Below are 11,680 nucleotides of genomic sequence, written 5' to 3'. Positions count from 1 at the left end.
ATAGTTGTCCATTGCTCTATCCAACCACGATGAGCTTCCGTAGCCACTTCGACTAAGGTTTGACAATCTAGACCCATCACCACCTTCACCAAAGCGAGTAGAGTTTCCTAGGATAGCATATGATCGACACCACCACCGTTAAGCCAGTTCCAAAGAGTTTCCCTACAACCTTCTGCCGCTTGATTATGCCATACCTTCCTATTGATTTACCTATTTCCCGTTGAAACTCTAGAAGGTCCTCAACATCAATTATATTAATTGTGCAGATGATTTCTTTAGTTACTAGTATGCTTAGGGCTTATCATATTCAGTAAATAATCATATTAACTATTCATAATAATCAGGCTTTTGTGAAAAGTGTGAAATGTTGTATTTGGCTGGCAGTGTGAGTGGGTTAAGAATGGTGGTGTTAATGAAACCCTAAAGCTTGATTTGATGGGTGTAAGTAAGGTATCCCACGTGCGTAGGACTACCTTGGGAGCAAAATTCACCTTTGTGGTGTCCTTGTTAGGAGATACACCTTGGTCGTATAAGAAGTGGTTTGTTGAGACATCCTACCTAGTCACCACCATACAACTATATGCCATGTATGTGGCATGACTTGACCCAACCCCACTAGCTTAGCTCGTTACCCACCCAGAGGTTGGTAGTGGCAACGAGATCTAGGAGAAGAGTTGGGCAAGTTAAATAAAGTTCCATGATCTGGCTAGAGACTCTAAGTGACCCTTGTAGTAAGATATGCTGAGTATCTTTTGTACTCACTCTTGCCCTTGTTAAATTGAGCTGAAGAACTGGAAAATGACTATGTCAATAGTGGTGATAAAGAGTAGAAGAATAAGACTATGTTTGCACCTAAGTTATCTATAGGCATTGAGCTTACCTATTTTTCTGCCTTGTTCATTTGAACTCTTTTATTTAGGAATGTTGGCCTTCTATGTAATGAACTATGTGGTGTATGTCCTATGTGGGAATCCGTTTATAGTGTTTTAATATAATCTGTGTATGACTGATGCTATTCTGTTAGAAATATGTGTTTTGACTACTGATCTAGGATTGGTACGAGATGTACAGTGAAATCCAAATAGGGGTCTCACAATAACCATGCAAAAGCCTCCGAAAACGGTAATATCCATCTATCCACTACTAGCAACCGAACCTCCAAAAACGACATGCATTATTTCTCTCTCCCCCTATCTCTCTATGTGGATGCATATATACAGGGGGTGGAGCCAAGTTCATGGCAAGATGGGCTTCAGCTCGGGGTGTAGGAATTTCGCCAAGGTATAGTCTAGGTAGTAAAAGCCCAACCTAAAATGATATTTTGACATTAGTTATAGGCTGTTAAAGATCAGCTTGGGATGTGACCAAATCTTGTTCCACCCCTATATATATATGCTATTCTACACTCCACCCATCCTAGCCACCAGCACCATAGTAACCCACCGGCCCAGCACATCCGCGCACACCAGAGCACGCCAGGTGTCCCTGCAGCCGCACCCATGACCCTGTGCTAGTGTGCGCCATGTGGCACGCTAGTAGTGCCTCACGTGCGTGCTCGCGCACCTGCGTGTGCCATGCGGTGCGCCCGCCTTTCCAGTAGGTGTCAGCAGTTTCTAGTACTACTGACATTATTGAACAAACTACCAAACACTATTGAGTATTACTGACACTACTGAACTATTAAACTATTAAACACTACTGAGCACTACAAAGCTATTCTACACCCTGATGTTCCAGTATGCCTAGTAAATTAGTGCTATGACTTAAAACTACTGAATATTGAACTACTGATGACTACTGACTACTGAATAATTTTTTATGACTTCAAATTACTGAACAACTACTGAACAAAACTACTAACAACTACTAAGGCATCCAAATCATAGTAAAATTCACTAATTAGAACTACTGGACTACTAAATTACTGAGTAATACTAGACTACTGAATACTATTGAGCACTATAAGACTGTTATTGAACTACTGAATGCAACTGGATTACTAAACTATTGGATTAGCGGGGCACGCATGAATGCGTGACATGTGCGTGGGCTAGCGAGCACGGACGCGAGTGCAGGGACACATGGTGTGTGGGCGGCGCGAGCGGGCGTGGGCGCAGTCGTGAGTGGGGTTGGCACGCGAGCCACAGGGACATGTGGCAGCATGCAGGCTTGCGTGGTTAGTCTCGTTACAATATTTTATCATAGTAATATTTGATTAAAAATAAGTATTACTATTTTATTTTATTTGGACTGCTTATTTAGATATTTTGCTTCCCAAATCGTTTTGAAATCGAACAACTAATTTTTAATTCCGAATTTAACTATTTATTAATTGTATTTGAGTAGACTTTTTGTTTTAATCTAGATCGTTATACGTTCGTAACAATAAGATTCTTTTCTTTTTCTGAATACTTAATTTCGAATTTAACTATTTATTAATTGTATTTGATATTAACTTTTTATTTAATCTAGACCGTTAGATGTTCATAAAAATAACTAGTCTAGATATTTTTCTTTTTTTATTAACGTGATAATTTTGTGGCCTTGAAAATAAATATGGTGACTCATTTTTTTCCTCAAATTTTAAGATAATAGATATGCTAATCGAGCACGCATGGAGTAAAAGAAGCCAACTGCCAATATATTACAGTAGCAGTTACCACTTGCTAACCACCAGAGGTAAAAAAGAAAAGGAAAATGCGGCACTAGCTAGAGGCCAGCCACAAGCCACAGCCTTTTTCTTGGTATGGCACAGCACAATGCAAGTCAAAACAGGAGGCGAGAGCTAGTCTAGTGCTGTAGTAGTACGTTAGTTGTAGCTACTAGCTAGCTCGAGTGGATGGCTCGTGGACCGACGGGAAGATCGATCATCAAAGCAAAGGAAAGGTGGAAGAAACGGACGGAAAGGAGGAGAGGCCAATCGGACGGCGGTGGTGCGGTGTCGGAGAAAGTGGGGGATTATGCCTCGAATATCCGCTTCGCAACAGCTCTATGGCAACGCCAACATGCGCCATGCATGATGCCGCGACCGACCAACCATTGGCCATGTCGATCGAAATATATCCTGATGATGAGCTGATCGAGGCGTGACCGGGACGAGTGCGTTGGTGTCCGCTGATTCATAACATGCTCGATTGATGAAGCGGACGACATAAAAGATACGTGTGTGATCGATGTAAACTGTAAACATGCATGCAGCTGGTATATATATCTCTGATGACGGATCTGTGCAGGCATTTAGCTTTGGTCCACATGGCTCGGATCTGTCAGCGTTCATTGTCGGGGCAAAGGATCGATATGCTGCTGTTCCGTTAGTACGTAAAGCGAGTGTGTGTCTACTGTCTAGTAGCAATCTGGACGTACCACATGACTGATACTGGTGTACTAGGTTAATTAATTACTAGCCCGGTCTTCACTAATTTTTTTTTACGCCTTGTTTACACTTTAGAGGGACCGTGCTTGTATAGCAAAAGAAAAGAAAAGCAGAAGAGATCGACATGCATGCTGAAATCTTTTAGCTAGCTGTATGTATGATCCGCACCTGCTTAGAACAACTGTACGGTTTGGAACAATGGAACGCAGGAAGTTTGCAACGCGTCCGTGAGTGAATTTCCTAGGCCTGCACAGAATTCCGTTGCTTTAATCTAAGTAGGGCCGACATAAGTTTCTTCGTGTGTAAACTCTCTCTCTATATATACACGATGTGCCGTACATGTAGTAGGGTGAGATAATCTTGGAAATTAAAGTGTTTTTCATTCTGAACTCAATAGAATTAATCTTGTAAACAATATGGAAATCTTTGCTAAGTATGATGAAAGTTTAATAATAGAATCTGTGTTTGAAAGTTGGGTTTCTATGATTTGGTGTTCAAGAGACTTTTTGTTGCTTTATGATGTGAGGATCATTAGTTATGTACATCTTATAATGTAGAGGCTGAGTTCATTAATCTTATTCTATTATTAAAAAAAAAATCTGAACTCAATGTACGTACGTACCAGCAAGAAGTGAAGTCAGCGATGCATCCTCACTTTGCTAATTATTGCTAGCAATAACCGGGATCACCAATCAATCATTGCGACCATCACCACCAAATTAGTCCTAAAGCAGTAAGCAGCAGTTGACGATGATCAACGAACCCGGAGAGATGGCACGTCCGTTGACAAGCCGTGGACTGGACGCGACGCGTGACCGCAGCAAAGCGTGGGAGCGCGCGTGCTCGGTCGATGGGACCGCCCCGCTCCAATCGGCAGAGGCAAAGACGGCGCCCTGCTCCTCGGTGCTCACGTCGCGCTACACCTATATCGCATGTAACGCGCGGCACGCGCGGGTCCTCGTACGCGCTAACGCGTCGGGAAATACAATTAGGCATGTTTTGCGTAACAGCGTCTGTGGTGGTCACCCATTCTCTCATCTAATACTTATTTATTTATTAATTTTTTATCTATTTTATTAATTTTTTTCACGTATCCCTTGTACGATTCTGACGGAGCTCTTTATAAAAGTCTACAGTAAAGATAGGCGTCTGAAGGGTAATTTCTGCTTGCTTGGCGTTGGTCATGCTGGTTCCTCTCCTCTGGCGCCGTCTTCGACGCAGAGAGGGGAGGAGGTCGTTCCTCGGTAGGTTTGCGTGTAGTAGTCTCTAGTTTTTAGCTGGTGTAGGATTATAGATCTGGGTTTAGGTGCGTTGTCAATGGCGGTGACTCACTAGCTTTTGTTTCTCGTCGTTGTCTTTGGTGAGGTCTCCGATGGAGTTGTTGGTCTAGGTGAGTTCGCCAGTGACTCCTATGTTAGGTTTGTTTGTTGGCTTTATGCATTTGGAGGAATGCTTTTGATCTCCTTGCTGTTTGTTGGTGGATTCGGGTCACCAGGGCCTGCTTTAGCAGAGGCTGTGCTACTGTTGGGTCGTCGGGGCCAGGGCCAGCCCTTGGGGGGGCGGGCAGTGCGGCCGCGCCGGGCCCCCAACTCGCAGGGGCCCCCAACGGCCCGACTGCAGCCTGCAAATTTTCCCATAACGCCGACGCGTCACACAACACCGAGCCGCCGAAGCCTCAAACCGAGCCGCCGTGCCCGTGCGCCGTCCCGTCCGCCGAACGCCCGAAGATCGAAGTCCCGATTCCCGAACCGTCATCCGCCGAGGGGCCGAAGGAGAAGGACCGCCTGAGTCCGCCGTCCGCCAGGGCACCGTCCGCCGTCCGCGTCCGCCCGGTGGCCGGTGCCCGTGAGTCCGCCGAACGCCCGAAGACTAAAGTCCCGATTCCCGATTCCCGAACCGTCGTCCGCCGAGGCGCCGAAGGAGAAGGACCGCTTGAGTCCGTCGTCCGCCCGGTGCCCACTCTGGCCTCTGGTCTGCCGTCGCCCGGGCCCCGTCCGCCGTCCGCCGTCCAAGTTCGCCAGGTGGCCGGTGCCCGTGAGTCCGCCGTCCGCCGTCTGCGGTCTGCGGTCCGCGCCCTGGTCCGTCCGCCGTCCGCCGTCTGCGGTCCGCATCGCGCGACCGCGCCCTGACCCCGGTGCCCGCCCTGGTCAGCTGGTCCGCGTCCGCCGTCCGCCCGGGCCTACGTGCCAGATTGCAGTGCGGGTGCGGCAGGCCGGCAGTGCCACTCTCAGCTCTCAGGCTCTCAGTCTCAGCGAGTCCGGGTCCGGTCGTCCGGAGTCAGCCACTCAGGTGGTCAGGCCTGCTGCCTGCAGCCACAGAGCCACTTCGTTCAATCGTTCCTCACGTCAAAACTCAAACGCAGTCACGCAGACAATGAGACAGGCGACAGAAACAGAGCAGCAGCCAGCAGATTTAAGGTTAATTTCAATTAAACTCATTTTTTTAGTTTTGTAACTTTGTAATTTATATGAGTTCAACCACTAACATGTTAATTTTTTTTAATTATCAGTTCGTCCTAGGTATCATGTCATTGAGAAAGTACGCATCGGGTAGCGAAAAAAGGAAAAAGAGAAAACAAGTGGATGAGTTAATAGAATCACAGAAGGGGGCAATGGACAAATTCTTAAGGAGTAATACGGGCAGTTCACGAAACCCAGATGAGTGGGCGATAGTTGCTGTGGAGGAACAAACTAATGTGAACGATGACGACCAAGGTCCTACCCCTACAGAAGACAATGTTGACATCAATGAGGATGATAACAATGTAAGTGGTCATGACAATATATTTAATTCATCTGCTACAAAATCTGCTAGTGTTGATGAGCAGTCGGTTTTTACTACGGATATTTATGATCCAAGAAATTGGGATAATCTTGATTACAAAGCTAGGGACATATTAGTGGAGAAGGGGCCTATAAGAGAAGAAAATATTGTATTCCCTTTAGATGACAACTCAAGACATTTTTCGTATGCTCATTTCTCTAGAAAAATGAGCAATGGGGAGGTTCATGACAGAAAATGGTTAGTATATTCGAAGCATGTTGATAGAGTGTTTTGCTTTAGTTGTAAGATTTTCAATTCTAGAAATTGCAAGAGTTCATTGGGGGCGTGATGGATTTAGAGATTGGAGGCATATTAGTGAGAGGCTAAAAGAACATGAAGTTAGTGTCGAGCATATTACCAACATGACCTCTTGGAATGAATTGAGAGCTAGATTGAGAAAAAGTGAAATAATTGACAAAGATTTACAACAGCAAATCACAAAGGAGAAAGAACGTATAAGACAAGTTTTACTAAGAATAATTGACATTGTCAAATTTCTTGGTAAACGTAATTTGGCTTTTAGAGGATCCAATGAGCAACTCTATAATGATCATAATGGCAATTTTTTAGCTTGTGTTGAGATGGTTGCAGAATTTGACTTGGTGATGCAAGACCATCTTAGACGTATTCAAAATAATGAGATTCATTATCATTATCTTAGTCATAAAATTCAGAATGAGTTGGTCTCTCTTTTGGCTTCTGATATTACAAGTTCTATCGTAAAGATCATGAAAGAGGCAAAATATTTCTCCATTATCCTAGATTGTACCCCAGATGTGAGTCATCAAGAGCAAATGAGTTTGTTGGTTCGATGTGTTAATATGTCCGATGGCAAAATAAAATTAGAGGAGCTTTTTTTGGGTTTCTTGATGGTGGATGATACATCTGGTTCAGGACTTTTCAATGTATTGATTGATTCTATCAAGTCTTTTGGTCTTAATATTGATGATATTAGGGGTCAAGGTTATGATAACGGCTCTAACATGAAAGGAAAACACAAGGGGGTGCAAAGACGATTGGTTGATATTAATCGAAGAGCTTTGTATATGCTATGTGCTTGCCACAGTCTTAATCTTACTCTTTGTGACATGGCTAAATCATGTGCTAAAGCTATTTCATTTTTTGGAATTGTGCAACGGATATATGTATTGTTTTCTGGTTCTACCAAAAGATGGAAAGTTTTGCTCGAGCATATTCCAAGTTTAACTGTGAAATCGTTGTGCAATACTCGTTGGGAGAGTCGAATCAAAAGTGTAAAACCAATTAGGTATCAAGCTCCTGAGCTAAGGTCAGCTTTGTTAAATTTAAGGGAAGTTGATGATGCTGATCCCAAGGATAAGAGCGATGCAAAAAATTTATTTGAAGTGCTTGGCAGCTTTGAATTTATACTTGGTATGGTTATTTGGCATGACATTTTATTTGCTGTTAACACTGTGAGTAAGAAGTTGCAATCACCGTTCATGTGCATTGAGTCTACCTTACAGCAAATTGAAGGCATAATGAATTACTTTCACAGCTATAGAAATGAAGGATTTACTTCTAGTCTGATCATAGCCAAAGATATTGCATCTGAAATGGGTGTAGAGGCATCATTTCCAGTAAAGCGTCGTTCTATTAGGAAGAAACAGTTTGATGAAACTGATTATAATGAAGCAAATTTGCAAGCTGAGAGGGCTTTTGAAGTTGATTACTTTTTTTGTTATGGTTGATGTGGCAATCACTTCATTGAAAACTAGATTTGAAGAACTCCAAGAATTCAAAAGTATATTTGGGTTTTTAATGAGTTCAACAATCTTGAAGTCATTGGATGGTATTGAACTAAAAGACCGTTGCACTAAATTTGCAGAAACTTTCTCTCTAAAGGGTTCATCTGATGTTGAGTTAAATGATCTCATTTCTGAGTTAAGTGTTATGCAGTTGACTTTATCAGATAGACCATTGTCTGCCATGGAGATTTTTGAGTTTGTCAGAAATGCAGATTGTTATCCTAATATTTCTGTTGCTTATCGGATCTTATTTACTGTACCAGTGACTGTGGCATCTGCCGAAAGAAGCTTTTCAAAGTTGAAATTATTGAAGAACCATTTGAGGTCTACAATGTCACAAGAAAGATTAAACGGTCTGGCAACTTTATGCATTGAGAAGAAATTATTGGATGAGATTGATATTGATACAATCATCAATGACTTCGCATCTAGAAATATCCGAAGAAATTTTTAAGGTAATATGTTTGAAGTATTTCATATAAATATTGTTTTTGATTCAATTTAAGTTTTTTTTAACAACTCAAATATATTTAGGGCCCTATGTTTAATTTCGCACCGGGTCCAAAAATTCTCAGGACCGGCCCTGGTCGGGGCTTTCTCCGGTGGCAGTCGTTGTATTTTCTTTGATGGACTTTGACACCGATGCTACCAATTTCCGTTCAGCGTTCAGATGCGTCCTAGCTCGTCCCAGGGTGCGGCTTCTTCCAAATTTTGGGGCTCATCACCAAGGTTGGCCGGAGGATTGAGCTACTACGTCGATGACTAGCAGCGGTGGCCAGTGGGTGGAAAAAAAAAAGGTCTGATAGAATTTTCTTGTTCTAACGCGTCGCGCGGGCCTTTTGACTCCGAACCCAGCCAAGACGCCGCCGGAAGAATGGCATGCACAACGGGAACACGAGCCAAGCAACCAACAACGTCGTGGTGGAAGGCAGCCACTGACGGCGCCGAGGTGCTACGCTACTAGTACCTGCAGTCACTAGTGCGCGCCGCGCTCCGATGACCGACGCAGGCCCCACGCGTCGGCCTGTTGGAGTGTTGGGTTGGCAGGTTGGGCCCCTTGACTTGCCTTCCTCTAGTACGGAGCGGCACGGGTTCTGATATGATCCGATGCGAGATCTCCTGAATCTTTATTTTTATTTTTTAATATTGCAAAATACCTATAGATTACTGTCGCTAGTCAGACGACAGAGGACATCTTTGGAAAAATAAAGATGTCGCTCTTTTAACAGATAACAGATTAAAAAATTAAAAACACTATGTTTTATTTTAAAAAAAAATTAAAATACTATTGACAGTCATTATTTTTAAAAAAGTATATTATAGAGGATGTTATAATCTACATCTTTAAAAATTTTAACTCAAACTAATACTTCAAATTTTATTGTACACAGTCAGACTGTGTACAATAAAATTATCTTTTTTTATTTTTTATTGTACAAATTATATTTTTATTTGATTTTTTTTAAAGCATGATCATTGTATACTTATATTTTTTAGAATTTTTCATGATCATTTTGAGAGTGTTTTGAATTTAGAGAGCAATAGAACATATTAATTTTTGATTTTTTTAAATGTGTCGGCAATTGGATGAGTAATATCTTGTTGTTACCTAACCAACCCATAACAATAGTCTAGATACCTAATATTTTAAATTAGGTATGTACTTTTATAAATATTAAAAAATAAAAAAAGATTCGAGATCTCCTCACGTGGAATTAGGCCGGATAGCGCCCCGAAGCCTTCTTTGTGCCCGATCCGACGCCTGCCGTGCTGCCGACCTGTGCATGCTACGGGCCACGCGCTCGCTTCTCTGTACTGCTTCACCGCACCAACGTGTTGGGAGCAGATCGGATCAGGAGGCCGGCCTGCATGCAATAACTAAGTGATAGTTGATATTTTTTTGTCAAATCATGACGGTATAGTGAAATCATTTGCTACGCCAACAAGAATTTGATTCTTGTATTTTTTTTTTGTCCCAAGGGAATCATCCATCATATAGGTAATATTTGTAGGTATGCTTAATTTAGGGTCATTTTCACAATACGCCAAACAGTCAGCCGTCACATACCTGTACTTAGTGCTTTTACCGTGCTTGATAAGAGAACACACTCTCGGTTGACTAAGCTCTGGTGGATACCTTGTTTGCGTTGGCTGCATGCATGCATTGTTGCTGCTTGGACGTACCATGGCCGTCTATGATTGCCAAGCTAGCAAATGCTGGACGAAAACATAAAATCACCTTTTTTTTCCTTGACGCATATGTTCCATGAACAAGAGCCATCCAATTGGTGGGCTAATGATTACCCACATATGCAAGAGCTCCGAATTTTCTTCTTCTCTTGCCGATCGAGTGAAATGGAACCCTTACCAAGAATATTCCACACAAGCCAAGTACTCTCCTAACTAGTGCTATGCATAGCAATCCAATAAAGGCAATATCTCCTCCAAAAGCAAAGGATTTTTCTCGCGCACTAGCGAGGATGTGCGAGGGAAACAATTCAGCACATCGCTAATGATATATACTACGGAGTACTAGTACAAGAGTTGTCCCCTAGTTACAAATCGACGGATCGAGCTTTACGATAGATCGATGCTGCCAATGAGCTGTTGCGAGGAGCAAGGAACATGAGAAAAGGGAGGATAGAATTTGCAAAGGCATGTACGTCTCCAACGCCGACCTGTCACTCCCGACGAGCGAGCCGATCGAACCCAACGCCGGCCGGCCGGCCGAACGAAGCTTTCAAGGCCGCTCGCGTCGCCTACCACTCGCCACTAGAAATAAAAGTTTTATCCGTTTATCTGTTTATTTACAGTTAAATATTTTAATAAGATTAGAGTTGTTCTTTATTTACTATTTCTAGATATATTCATAGACACCAATTGCTACTCGACAGGTATACATATACATATATAGATAAAATATACTTATATCTGTGAAACCTGTTTACCCGTCAATATATATGACATACGAGCTTTATTTTTTCTAACTCTAATATTCCAACAACTCTAATAGTCTAACTCCACCCACCCACCCCGTCGCCATTGCCCTCTCACCCAGCAGATCCGCCCCCCGCCCCCCACCGCCCTGCACCACCATCCCACCGTACCGCATCGCACGCCTACCCCACCACCCTAGGTCGACGTCACCCCTCGCTGCACTCCCACCTCGTACCGTCGCCCACCCCAACGCCCGATAAGTAAATAGGTATACCTATAAATGACAGATTTAATCCTGCCTTTTATCAGAAACATTCACAAATATACTTTAAACAGAGAAAAATTGATCGATACTAATATAGATAAGCACTACCATGCTAACTTATCTTATCCCTACTCGCCGCTCCCAAAAAAAAGGATTTGAAACAGTAAAGGAGATTCTCCATTCCATCGCCATTGGTCGCCGCTGCCCCTTCTTTTCTCTCTGCACCGTCACATCGAACGGAACGAGCTGCAATGGCTACCTCAATAGCTCCTTTGGCCGTCCATGTGTCAACGCGTCTGGCCTCTCCTTTTCTACCGCTCAAAGGTCCTTTTTCTCCATTGCATCCAAGTCAAGGCCGGCCATGGATGATATATATAGATATGATCTTCCATGCAGAGTTGCTCATGCCTAACATAGTAATTTCGTTACTCTAGATCAGATCGTGACCTGTGATGGACGTCTTGTGCATTTGTTCTGTGGTGGGGGTCTGTCCTCCTAGAACCGTATTCTCAAAAG

This window comes from Phragmites australis, chromosome 8 (assembly GCF_958298935.1).
Source record: "Phragmites australis chromosome 8, lpPhrAust1.1, whole genome shotgun sequence".
Classification (NCBI taxonomy): Eukaryota; Viridiplantae; Streptophyta; class Magnoliopsida; order Poales; family Poaceae; genus Phragmites; species Phragmites australis.
The sequence above is the reverse complement of the archived record's forward strand: the minus strand, read 5'-3'. Positions refer to the sequence as shown.